Genomic DNA, 12,696 nt, shown 5'->3' with positions numbered 1-12,696 from the left:
GAACGTTTGTCTTGACCAACCCCCACCCCAACGCGCCCCCCCCCCCCACCTCGTCTGCATAAACAGAGCCTGGGCGGGAAGGCCCACGTGAACAGACACAGACGTTGTTGCGGTCTTTGGAATTAAAAACATTCCTAGTAGACAGTCCTGTCCTCCCTCATTCCTGCCACCCCAACCCCCAACCCCCTGGGCTCTCTGCAGGAGGAATGAGAAGGGCCACCCTTGAGGAGATGCAGGTTCCCGGGTTCTACTTAGAGAGGAGTATATACCCAGGCCGCTTCTGTCTGGGCACCCAGCCACAGCAGGGGTCTGAGGCAAAATCAGGTTAAAGTGATCAGCAGCAGCATCACTGAAGGAAAAAAGGTCAGCGGGGAATATATGCAGCCTGAGATGTGTGGGCGGGAGAGGCAGGGACTGCCACCAGTGCTGCCTTGGTGACAGCTGGGGGTGGGGACAGCTTCCAGGCAAATCCTCCAGCCTGTGAACACGAGGAGGAAAGTTCTTTCTCGGAAAGTTCTTTCTCAGAACTTTGGGATGCTGCTGCCACTTTCTGGAGTGACCTCCATTTTCCCACTGGAATGCCTTTTGTCTTCTCCCCAGCCTAGACTGGAACACTGATTCCCTCTCCTGGTCCTCTAGCCAAATGACCCGAAATCAGGAAAGGGGGTTTCTGCGCAGCCAGCTGGACCAAGGCTATAGGCACCGCAGTGCACAGCCTGGGAGCGAGCGTTGGAGGGGAGGGGAGCCCCAGCAGACTACCCAGAGAGTCTGGGTGCAGGCACTGGGAGCGTGAGAGCAGCCTAGGACTGTGCTGAGGCTGAGGACCAGGAGGTCTGCCAAGAACGCTCCTTCTCAACTCCAGAGGAGCGCAGCTGGGGCAGGCCCCACAAGAGCAGAGCTGGGGGGCAAGGTGGGCTCTGAGGCTGGAGGGTTGCAGAAAGGAAGCTCCTGGCAGTCCCTGCCCAAAGATGGGCACGGGAGTCCAGGCCGAGAACCAGCAGGTGGCCAGCAGGGTCCGGGTGGCCAAGAGAGATCGAAGCCCTTGTGCAGGCTGTGCAAACTGGCGGGGGAATGGGGGAGGCGCACACTGAAGGGCAGCTTCGAGAAAGGAGGATGGGAGACTCCCCGTAGGCAGGAGATTCCTGGCTCCACAGTGCCTGCCTGCCTAATGCGTGTTCTCACCGCCTCCTAACCCAGACTTATCCTAACTGCACCGGAAGGGCAGAGATCTCCAGGGGATGAGAAAGTGAGACCTGTTTATGTTTTTCTATTTATCCATCCATCCTTTCCCCCATATCTGCTATGTTTAAGGTCTGCATTAGGCTCAGGGACAGAAACCCTTCGCTCCAAAGTCGCCAAACAGCCAATGGCAGCGCGGGAGCCTAGATGCTGTCTTTTCAGTTGTGACTGATTTTTCAGTTGTGACTCATTCATTCATTTTTCACTGAGAAGTTACCCATCCCCCATGCCAGTGGGGAGGACCTCGAACGGGTCCCAGTCTAACGCCCACCTCAGCGAAGAGGTAAGAGCCATCAGGATTCTTTTAGACAGTCCAGGCCAGAAACTCCCATGGGGCCTGGGCCCAACTCACTGACCAGTTGTGCATGGGGGTCCGGGCTTTTCAGCTCAGGACCACCAGCCTCAAGGCCTGCCCCAGGTGTGGCACAGTACTCCCACGTCCCAGGGCCCGTGCTGCTCAGCAGCACAGGACAAGGCACACATGGCTCCTCACACAGCCTCATTCTCCACTCTGCCTGGCTACCCTGGGCGGGCGTCTTGAGGGCGCTTGGTGGCTCTAGATAGGCTGTAGAAGCCGAAATAACCACAGAGCTTGTCCACGGCGGGACAAGCCTGCTGGCCCATCTTTGGCCAGCTACAGTGATTCTCACGGTGTATTGGTCATGGAAACGGTCATGGAAACGGCTGGTCATGGAAACGGCTCCACTTGAGTCTTTGGGAACATCTTGCTTATCTAAAACAAAACCCACCCAGGGACAGAGTGGGCACAGCACAGCACACCCACCACATGTCCTTCCATTCTTTTTTTTTTTTTTTTTAAGATTTTATTTATTTGACAGAGATCACAAACAGGCAGAGAGGGAGGCAGAGGGAGAGGGGGAAGCAGGCTCCCCATGGAGCAGAGAGCCCAATGCGGGGCTTGATTCCAGGACCCTGGGATCATGACCTGAGCCGAAGGCAGAGGCTTTAACCCACTGAGCCACCCAGGCGACCCTGTCCTTCCATTCTTTCCCCATAAAAGTTATGGCCAGACCAACACCCAGACTCCCCTGGCCTCCTGCCTGCTCCTTCTTACAGGAGAGAGAGGTGTACAGCCAGGGTCTCCCAGAACAGTGGAAGGATGGTATGTGTGTGTAAGCAGAGCACCACCGGGCCCCCACAACAGGCCTCATGCTGATGACATAACAGCCTCAGGCAGGAAGGTTTGGAAGTGAGGTCAGCGTCCACTGAGCCTCCATGCCTTTCTTCTCCTCTGTCATTACCCAACTCCTTTCCCACCCAACTCTGAGCTCCAAGTGAATAGGAGAACACTCCTGGGAGCCAGGGAAGCTGGGTGAGAGCCCTGCCTGGTCCCTGGAGACTCAGCAGTCACTCTCAACCTCTGGGCTCAGTTTCCACACCTGTCAAAACAGGAGCTGGGACCAGACAAAAGTCATCAACAATTTTTTTTTCTTTTTTTAAAAAGAAGACGTTCTCTTTCCTCCCAAATGCAACCTTCTGCTAAACTTTCCCTGCACCCCCCATCAGATAAAACCAGAAAAAAGCAGAGGCCCCTGGCTGACAGTCCCTCCCAGCAATCCCCAAGTGGTGTGGGCAGAACCTGGAGCCCCCAAGCCTCCTTCCAGGGGACGGTTCTCATGAGAACTGCTGTCTCTCCTGACCACAGCCATTTGCACCGCCCCCCCCACCCCCCTGCACTCCACTTGCCCCTCAGGGTGGGGAGATGTGGAGGCTGGGGAGATTAGGGGCTTTTTAAGGAAACTTCCGGGTCAGAGTCCTGGATCTAAAGTTCGTGTCTTATCTCTACTTGTCTCTCTGTTTTGGGAAAACTGGGGGCCTTGGCTTTGCTGCTGTGGGTTCCCTTCGGAGTCCTTACAACGGGATAACGCTTATCGAGTCAATAAAAGCTGGCGTTTTCTGGGTCACCTTGGCCCTGAAGCCAGCATGGCTTAGTCTCCGGCTGTAAGGGCCCGAGTGGGCTGTGTCTGGGAGCAAGGGCCTTACCGAGTGCCACCACACTCACCCCCCCACCCACCGAAGCCACGGCAGACGCTGGGCTGAGGCAAGGGGCCATGGTGGGGTCTGTGGCACCCATGGTGATGGAGGCCGGCGGAGCCCACGTGAGGTGCCCTTCCCAGCATTCATACTGGCCTCAGCCCTCGTTCAGGGATGGCCCTGGCAGTTCCTCTAAGCCCTTTCTTTCTCTCCGAGGTTTCAAAACAATCAAAAGTGAGACCACCCTAGGGACCGGTTTTTTGGCTTTCTAGGGAGACAGCCGCAGCCTCCACCTGCGGGGAGCTTAGTGGTTACTGAGAGTGTCAGTAGGCTGGGGACAGTCACCTCTGTAATCTCATTTACTATTCACAGGGGTCCGGGAGGGAGGAAAGAGGTCATCTGGGGCCACCTTGCTAATTAGGTGGTGGAGCTGGGATCAAATCCAGCTCTTCCGCCCGAATCTAGGAGCCCCCCCCCCCCCCCACAAAGCCAGGAAGAGCACACCCCCCTTTTGGTTTGTTGAGAAGCTCGGTCTTCTCAGGCCCTGAATAAGTCAGTCCCCAGGGTCTTCTCTGGATCTGCATCTCTGCTCGACACCCACCCTTCCTGAGCCGTGGTTGGGGGCGGGGGGCCAGGGAGTGGGCAGCCAGCCTCCCCTTCCAGGAGGCATTCTCAGATGGGGCGAGAGAGCGAGGGAGACCTGAGCCTCCAGCTGCTTCCTACTGAATGCTTCTTGTCTCCAGAATCCACGGAGCAGGGTCGGCCTCCCCAGATCGGGAACACCTGGGAGACAGGCTGCAGAGCAAGGGCAGGAAGAGGGAGGTTGTGCAAGTGCGGGGAAGCATTTGGGCAGCAGGGCGGCTCTCTCAAGGGATCCTGCCTCTGGCTCCCCGCCCCCCATCATGTTGCGGGCTCTCCAAGGGTCACTGAGGCATCTGGACCTATCTCGTGGAGGACAAACAGCAACTCCAGCGGTGGTGGTGGGGGGCGGGGGGGACCATGGCTCCAGTCTCAAGGCCTCTGGGGAGGAAGTAGTGTCTGAGGCAGGAAGAGGAACAGTCCTGGCACTCACCCTCCCCCACCCCCACATGCCTCTGGGTTGGCATGGTGGTGAGGACAGCAGCAAAGGGAAGATGCCCACGTGGGCCAGCGCTGGGAACAGCAGGCAGTGGGGGTAGGAATCACACGCTCTAGAAACAGACGCTTCCCCTGGTCATGCACAGAGGGCCTGGGGTGGAGGAATGAAAGGCAGAAGCCAGCCCCAAGGCTTTCTCCCAGCTGCCCCCACTCCTCCCCTAGTCAAAATCAGGCCATTCCCAGGACTGGGGGCCTAGCTGTGGTCAGTATGGCCTGAAGAACATTGGGAGAAGGTGGTAAGGACCCATGTGAATGCCGCTCTGTCGTCCCACCCAGGAAGGGACCCAGCACCTCCTGGTACCAGCCATGAAGAACCAGAGTGGAAAAAAACTAAAAGCGTTTTTGGGTCCACCAGACCAGTGCCCCAGAGCCCAGGCTCCCAGATCAATAAAGCAGGGTCAAACAGGGACAACAGAACCCCTGAGGACCAGAGAGAGGGATGTGGGGTAGGGAAGCCCTTGACTTCTGCCCTAGCAGGCTCCTGACCCATGCTTACTCTGAATTTCCTCCTGCTCTGCAGAGTAATTGAAACCAGAAACGACTCTGGGCCAACAATGGCCCCTTGTTCCCAGCTCCTCACTCACTTTGTGCTCTGGGCCTGACCACACCATGCCAAGTGGGGAGCTACACCACCAAGAGGTAAGAGCCCAGGGCTGCTCAAGCCAGGGCTAAGGCAGGAGGTGAGGGCCCTAACCTTGACCACCAGTATACTCTGAGGTTAGTTCATCAAAGCTGGATCTGACTTCATCAGTCTAAGAAAACAGATGTGGCCTGAGCCAGCCTAAGGCCCATCATAGGGGGCCTCTTGCAGGTGATGGCCTTTGACCAGGGGGACAGGGGGCTGCTTGAAAAGCTAAACCTAGAGTCCCTCCAAGAAGACAGAGGGCACCATACCTGGACCTGCCAGCTGGGAAAGGGGCTGTCATCATTGGATGAGAACAGACTCTGTGCCAGCCCTGTGCCAAAGGCTTCATGAATTTCTATATTCAAGTTTCAAAAGGACCCATTTATGGGTGAGGAAACTGAGGCCCCAAAAGTAAAGTAACTTACTCTGTTCTCCCAACTAATGAATGGAGGAAGGTGGAACGATCCCCAGATCTGTCTGGCCTTAAAGGCCCATCGACCCTGATGGATCAAAATTCTCTTCTGTCTTTTTTACTACATGGTGAGGTCCTTTTCATCCCTTTTTTTTTTTTTTTTAAGATTTTATTTATTTATTAAAGAGAGACAGACCCCAAGAAAGGGGTCCAAATCCAAATATGTCTTGCTACCTGCTCTCCTGCCATTCCAGCCTAGGTCACTGTCATCTCTCAGCAAGACTCACGCCATTGCATCCTAACCGTATTTCCCTGTATCTATGCTCACCTAAAGCCATTTCTTCAAATATACCTTAAGTGATAGGTGGGAAACGTAGATGAGAACAGGTCAGGGGGAATGGGAGAGGGAGAAGCAGGCCTCCCACTAAGCAGGCAGCCCTATGTAGGGGCTCGACCCCAGGACCCTGGGACCATGACCTGAGCGAAAGGCAGATGCTTAATGAAGGAGCCACCCAGGCACCCTGGTCCTATTCATTCTCTGTGTCCACAGCACAGTGCCTGACATTTAGAGGGTGCTAAGCAAGTAGGAATGCATAAATAAGCTGATAACAAGACGAATGTGTACATCACAGCTCTAGTACATTCTGTCTTTTGAGCTTCACAGTAAGCTGGTGATGAAGGTAGAATGGGGATAATTATCCCCATTTAACAGAGAAACTGAGCCCCCCATATCAAAGAACTCAGATGGTGATCTTCTGAGCCCCTTCTGACCTTCTGACTCTCTTCACGCTTGATAGATATAAACCATGACCAAGGGGAAGGCAGAAGAGATCTGAGAAATAAGGTCCAGGAGATAGGGATGCCTGATTTGGGGGAGAGAAAGCCAGGAGGCAACTGTTTTAACCAAAAGAAGCTAACAGTGGCCAGTTGTGTCCTCCACTCATGGGGCCCTGCGACAGCTGGGGTCCTGTGATAGCTGGAGACTGGTGAGCAACTGGGTGGGGATGGGGAACCTTGGGTCTGGAGAGGAGGCTATGAAATCTCCATCCTCAAAGACCAGGCTCTTTTTCTCAATTAAAAGGGTGAAAGTCTAACACGAAGACAACCAAAATGTCCCTTGGTGCATGAGTGGATCAACAAAACGTGCCCCATGCATATCAGCCTTAAGCATGGAAATTCTGACACGTTCTACCACGTGGATGAACCTTGAAGGCATCATGCTAGGTGAAGTCACAAAAAGACAAACACTGCAGGATTCCACTTCCATGAAGTCACTGGAATGGGAGAGTCAAAATCATTGACAGAAAGTCAAATGGTGGTTGCCTGGGGAATTACTGTTGTTTTTGTGTGTTGTGTTTTGTTTTGTTCTGTTTTTTAAGTAAGCTGTATGCCCAACACAGGGTTTGAACTCATGACCCCGAAATCTGGAGTTGTGTGCTCTACCGACTGAGCTAGCCAGATGCTTCTGCAGTTACTGTTTAATAGGTATGGTCAGTTAGGATGGTAAGAAAGTTCTGGAGGTGGTGGGGGGGTGCGGGGGAAAAAAGAAAGTTCTGGAGATGGACAGTGGTGATGGTCGCACAACAATGTGAATGTACTTACTCCCTCTGGGTGGTACACCTAAAAATCACTAAAATGATAAATTTTATGGTATATACATTTTACCACAGTTGAACAAAAAGTAAGGGCTGAGGCACCTGGGTGGCTCTGTGGATTAAGCCTCTGCCTTTGACTCAGGTCATGATTCCAGGGTCCTGGGATCGAGCCCCACATCAGGCTCTCTGCCTGGCAGGGAGCCTGCTTCTGCCTCTCTCTCTGCCTACTTGCAATCTGTGTCAAATAAATAAATAAAATCTTAAAAAAAAAAAAAAAAGTAAAGGTCTAAATATTGTCAGATTTGCCAACCTGGGCTCTGTATCCTAGTCCTGAAGGCAGGGGACTGGCCTTCATGACCTCCTCCTGAGTGTCGTTGATAATTGCTCTGAACCCTCAAAAAGCTTCCAAGAGGCCGGGTGAAGACTGTTACAGAGATTCCCCTTTTCCCCTTCAGACTCAGGCTCCAGACTTCAGAAAGGAGGATGGAGACCATGCATCCCATTGGGCCTGAACTTGGCAACTGGGGGTGCAGGGCACCAGCCTGAGGCTGGAGCTTCACCTTTCCTGGCTTGGGACCCTGCCCCTTCCCAGGCCAGGGTCTTGCGCACTCCCAAAGAGAAGCTGCCTTTTACTCTGGGGTGTGGGGGTGCGGCAGAGAGCAGAGGGTGGTGGGTGTCCCCAGGTTTGTGGCAATGAATAGGGGCATGGAGGGGCTCCCCTGGCTTAGGTGGCTTCGAGGTCTCAAACTCCTCTTTAGTCTGGAGTCAGTGGCAAAAACTGAGCTGTGGGGTCCTCAGGGAGAGCTCTCCCCTCTGACCCAGCCAGTCAACAAGGGCTGGGCCCTGGGAATATGCTAATCAGCCAGTGGGTAGGTCCCAGTTGGGGATAGCACATCTGGAGCCTAGAGCGGCATGGTTGGAAATAGACTGGGATAAATATATGGGAGTCCCCTGGGGCCGGGGAGTTGAGGCAGACAAAGGGGGGCTTCCTGGCTGAAAGGATCCTGGGCTGGCCAGGGGCGGGGCGGGGGGGTGGCGGCAACGAAGAGGCAGGCGGGGGGGGGGTGGCCTAGATGCTGAATCTGGAGATACTGGCCCTTTGGGGGAGGAGGGAGGACAACAAAGGGAGGACTCCTGAGCCTGGAAGAGGAGAAACACATCCAGCTGGGGTGGTGGTGGGGGAGGAAAGAAGGGCTCCACTGAATCTGTAATGACAAAAGGGCAGACCCCTGAGGGTCACAGACTGACATTCAAGTCGGTCCCTGCCCCATCTAGAAGCATTTTCTTTCACTCATTTGTCTGGCAGCCAACCAAACATCACCAGCCTGGGCCTGGGCTCCTGAATTTAGAACCCTTGCTCAACCACCGTGGCATGTCCCTTACCCTTCCTGGTTTCAGTTTCCTTCTCCACCCAAAACAGAATTGGATGAAATGCCCTCTAGGAGTCCTCCCGCCGGAAACCCTCCTGATCCTCTTCTCTCATTCATTCCATCAACCTTCCTCTTACTTGTGTGCTCACAATCCCTCCGGCTCAGGGCAGGCGGGCTCCTTAAGTTCCTGGGACACTCCCATGAAGGACCTTCCCCCTGAATGCCTACCCTGCTCCCTTCTGCTGATCCAAGCCTGCCCACCTTGCTAGAGTAACCCAGAGCCTTAAAATGGCAATTAAAGTGCTGGCCATTATGTAAAATGATTTTTATATGGTATAAGAAGTATTTTTGACAACGTAACAAAAAAAGATCATTATAAAGACTACATACAGCCCTAGAACAAAGAGAGGTTTATGATACAATTACGTGAAAACACGAAAAAAATACAAAATACACACTGTGATTAAAACTATATAAAATTTCTATGCCTGAAGAAGGAAAAAGGCACAAAATCGAATGGCTGTTTCAGAGGAGTGGGAGTAGGGATGGTTAGTGATTATGGATCACATTTCTTTACTATAATTGTCCTTTTCCTTCTAATGTAAACACTGCATTTGGAATTGAAAAAACCCAGTGTTCTCCAATTCCTCTCCCTCCAGCTCCTCCTGGGAGCCTCCCTAACTCCAGCCCACAATGATCTTGCCTTCTTTGAATTCCTCCCGCACACTTTTCCATCTAACTCTGTAGGGAACAGTGGCCCGTGGGAGAGCACCTGCAGAGGGCAAGGCCTGGGTCGGCTTCCAGTCCTGCTTTCAGGCCTGCTTCTGATCCTGGTTCCAGTCTTACTTCTGGTCCTGCTTCCGGCCCCAGTTCTACCTCTTGTTCAAGTCTTACTTCCAGTCCTGACTGTGGTTCCGCTTCCAGCCCTGGTTACCGTTCTGGTTCTGGTCTTGCTTTTGGTTCTGGTTCTAGTTCTGCTTCAGATCCTGCTTCCAGGACTGGTTCCAGTCTTACTTCCAGTCCTGTTTCCAGTATTACTGCCAGTCCTGGCTCCAGTCCTGTTTCCAGCCCTGGTTCTGGTCCTGGTTCCAGTATTACTGCCAGCCCTGGCTCCAGTCCTGCTTCCAGTCCTGCTTTAGGTCCTGCTTCCAGACCTGGCTCCAGTCTTCCTTCCAGTCCTGCTTCCGGTCCTGCTTCCGGTCCTGGCCTCCTCCCCATGGGCTGCCTGGCCTTGGACAGGTTACTCACTGCTTCGTTTCTTCGCTTTCTCATCCACGCATGTGTGATCACTTTGCTTGCCCTAGGGGACCCCTGAGATAGCGGCTGTGAGCATCAGCCCAGTCCTGGGCTCCCAAGAAGCTCTTGGGTGTTGTGATCATCGTTCCTGCCATCTTGTTGCACTTTCTAGTGGCTTGGCATGTCTTGATATACTTGTATCATCTTAAAGCCAGGCCCTAAGGCCCTTGGAGCAGCCAGCCAGTGCTGGGTACAATGCAGAGGGACCCTAGGTCTCCCCGCACTGGCTCTTTCCCCCGTGCCTGTGCTCATTCTGCTTCCCTCCAGGCGCACCGGGCCGTTAAGTGTCCGCCACCAAGGTAAGAGGACTCCAGACTAAGCATGGCTCAGGCTCACTTGCACCATGAAGTGGGATGCTGGAGTGGGACATCGCCCTGGCTCTTTCTCTAGGACCCAGGCTGAGAGACTCCCTGTCAGAGGCCTGGGGCATAGGGACCCAATAGAGGGGAGAGGGCTGGCTTTCCTGTACTAGGTAAACAGAGGCGGCAGAGGCCTCAGTGTCCTCCTGGGGATGGTGTGGTTGTCATTTTCCTGGCAGGGCCATGGCAAGGATCAGAGGAGATCACATTTGGGCATATGCCTCCAAGAGCACAAGTGCTACACACATGTGTTGCTGATTAGTGCTGCCATTTGCCTGTCCCTAAATGCTGCCCCCATCCCCCAGCCTGCTGCTCCAGATTCCCTGCCCCCATTGCCACATCAGGCAAACCCACACGGAGACTCATTTGGGAACAAACACCTGGAACTCAGGATAGGGGCTCCCAGTGCTGTTCTCTAGATGGACTGGGTGAGAAGGGGCACAGATGGGGACAGAGGTGGGCCTTCTTCCCCCTGCCTCTCCTTTAGGCGACCTGAATGTTAGCAAGGATAGCCCCTACCACAAAGCCACCCTTTGCTCCATCCTCGGGGCCTGCTTTAGGGGAGCAGAACCAAGTGCCAGAGGCTGGTGCCAATTTCCTTCCTTGGACACGTGGCAGAAAGGGAGGTGGGAGAAGCTGCGGGAACAAACCGTTCCGTGGCTCTGGTGGGCCTGGCCACATGGGAATGGCTCAGTGCAGGCTTCCCACCCAGCCCGGTCATCCTCAGGGTCTCCAAGGGGGCATCACAGGGCAAGCAGACCTTGCGGGACACCCCCACCCCTCCCTGACCCACAGGAAGGCTAGCAAGACGGCTCCACGGCTGACGGCCAAGGGCTGCACCGGGGCTGGGCCCTGAGGAGGTGAGGGCTGGGAGACTTCGAAGTCCTCTAGGGAATGCTGGCTCCGGCCTGGCCACTCACAGGCCCAGGTCAGCTGGCAGCAGGAAGGTTTGTGTTTCTTTTAATATCAACTCCCAGGCATTTAACATTCCTCGAAGCTTAAAACACAGAAACATTTTCCTTACCAGACTCTGCTTTCTGCTCTGCCAAACATAACCTGGCTTCCTCCCCTTCCCCCAAAGCCTCCATCTGCTCCTGTCTCCAAGATGTAATGATTTATGGTGTGTTTCCCCTGGGGCTTGTGCAGCTGACAGAAACGAGGAGGAGGGGAGCAACAGGGCTTGAAGTCCAGGTGGGGACGATGCCACGGGGCCCTGGAATCTGGGTTCTGGAGGGCGTCAGGGCCCGTGATGCTCCCTGAGAGGGCTGCCCTGGACAGCCTTCTGACCTCGTCCATTTCATGGCCACCCATGGCCCACGGAGCAGGGCACCCACACATTTCTTGGCTGGATACCTCCTGAGGCTAAGCAGGCAGAACCCCTTCCCTGCTCCGTCCCTCTGGCCAGCCCAGGGTTGCAGAGACAGGGCTCTCACCCCTCATCCCTGCAGGAAGTGGGGTCCCAGGGCTGAATCTGCAGACCTCTCTCTCATCTAAATGACGAAGGACTGGCTTCCAGTTGCCTGGCAGTACCGTTTCCCAGGCGACGGTGCTGAAGAGCTGGTCCCACGGCAGGAGGAAGGGACATGCACAGGAACACAGGGGGACACGAGGCAGATGGCTGGGCCCCCACCCAATGATGCCACTCTGCTGTTCAAACACTCAGGTGAAACAGATGGGGAGAAGAAGAGGACCCCACAGGTCCCCAAAGGGCACTACCACCAAGAACACCGAGCCAAAAGCTAGATCTCAAACTCCGCAGCCTCCACGGGGCATCAGAGAACAAACTCCCCCGACCCCGACACTGGCCAGATCACATCTGGGCAGTTATTAAGAAGCTTAGAACAGGGGCGCCTGGGTGGCTCAGTGGGTTAAGCCTCTGCCTTCAGCTCAGGTCATGATCCCAGGGTCCTGGGATTGAGCCCCGCATTAGGCTCTCCAGTCAGCAGGGAGCCTGCTTCCCCCTCGCTCTCTCTGTGCTGCTCTGCCTACTTGTGATCTCTCTATGTCAAAGAAATAAAATCTTTAAAAAAAAAAAAAAAGAAAGGAAAAGAAAAAGAAGCTCAGAACACCGAATGCTAATAGGCTCAGTCCCAGTGCCAATTTCCCTTGATTTTAGGGTTACCAGAACCCATCCTCAATGAGGCCACTCGTGTGTCCCAAGCATGAGGCCACAACTGGTGCCAGATGGAGTGTGGATGGCTCTGAATGTCAGCCTCCCAGACCTGCATCCTCTTGATAGGGAAATGAACAGCAGTCATCTTTAGAACTGGCAGAATGTTCCAGAGACACAGGCTGCAAACCAGGGCCTCCAAGAAACAGCTGAGGCACATATACTCTTAACCTGACTCTGACCTGGCTCTATCATTATCCAGAGACCCCACCTGCAGTCAATGAACTCCTGGCATGAGTAAGGCCCAGCAGCTGTAGCAGCAAGTCAGAGACCAGCCCCCAGGAAACCACTAGGAATCCCAAGCCCTTCCAGTCCAGTGGCAAACGCTCAAGGCTTCACTCCTCCAATGCCAGACACAGCATTCATGGATACAGCCTCAGAATCCTTCTTAATACAATGTTCCTGGGAAGAGCCCCCAGCAGACCAGAGGTGGGATGTGAAAACAAAGATAGTTGTCACCCCTCCTGTCCATTGTGCAGAGGTGTGCATATCATGCAC

The 12,696-nt window shown here is 54.3% G+C and overlaps 1 protein-coding gene across 4 annotated transcripts in view; it reads right to left on the bottom strand.

Moving 5' to 3' along the window:
* ABR (ABR activator of RhoGEF and GTPase) overlaps positions 1-12,696 on the bottom strand; it is a 177,270-nt gene that overhangs the window by 26,447 nt on the left and 138,127 nt on the right. The window lies entirely within an intron of this gene.

The sequence above is a fragment of the Mustela nigripes genome, chromosome 16 (assembly GCF_022355385.1).
Source record: "Mustela nigripes isolate SB6536 chromosome 16, MUSNIG.SB6536, whole genome shotgun sequence".
NCBI classification, from domain to species: Eukaryota; Metazoa; Chordata; class Mammalia; order Carnivora; family Mustelidae; genus Mustela; species Mustela nigripes.
This window is presented reverse-complemented; position numbering and strand designations above follow the sequence as displayed.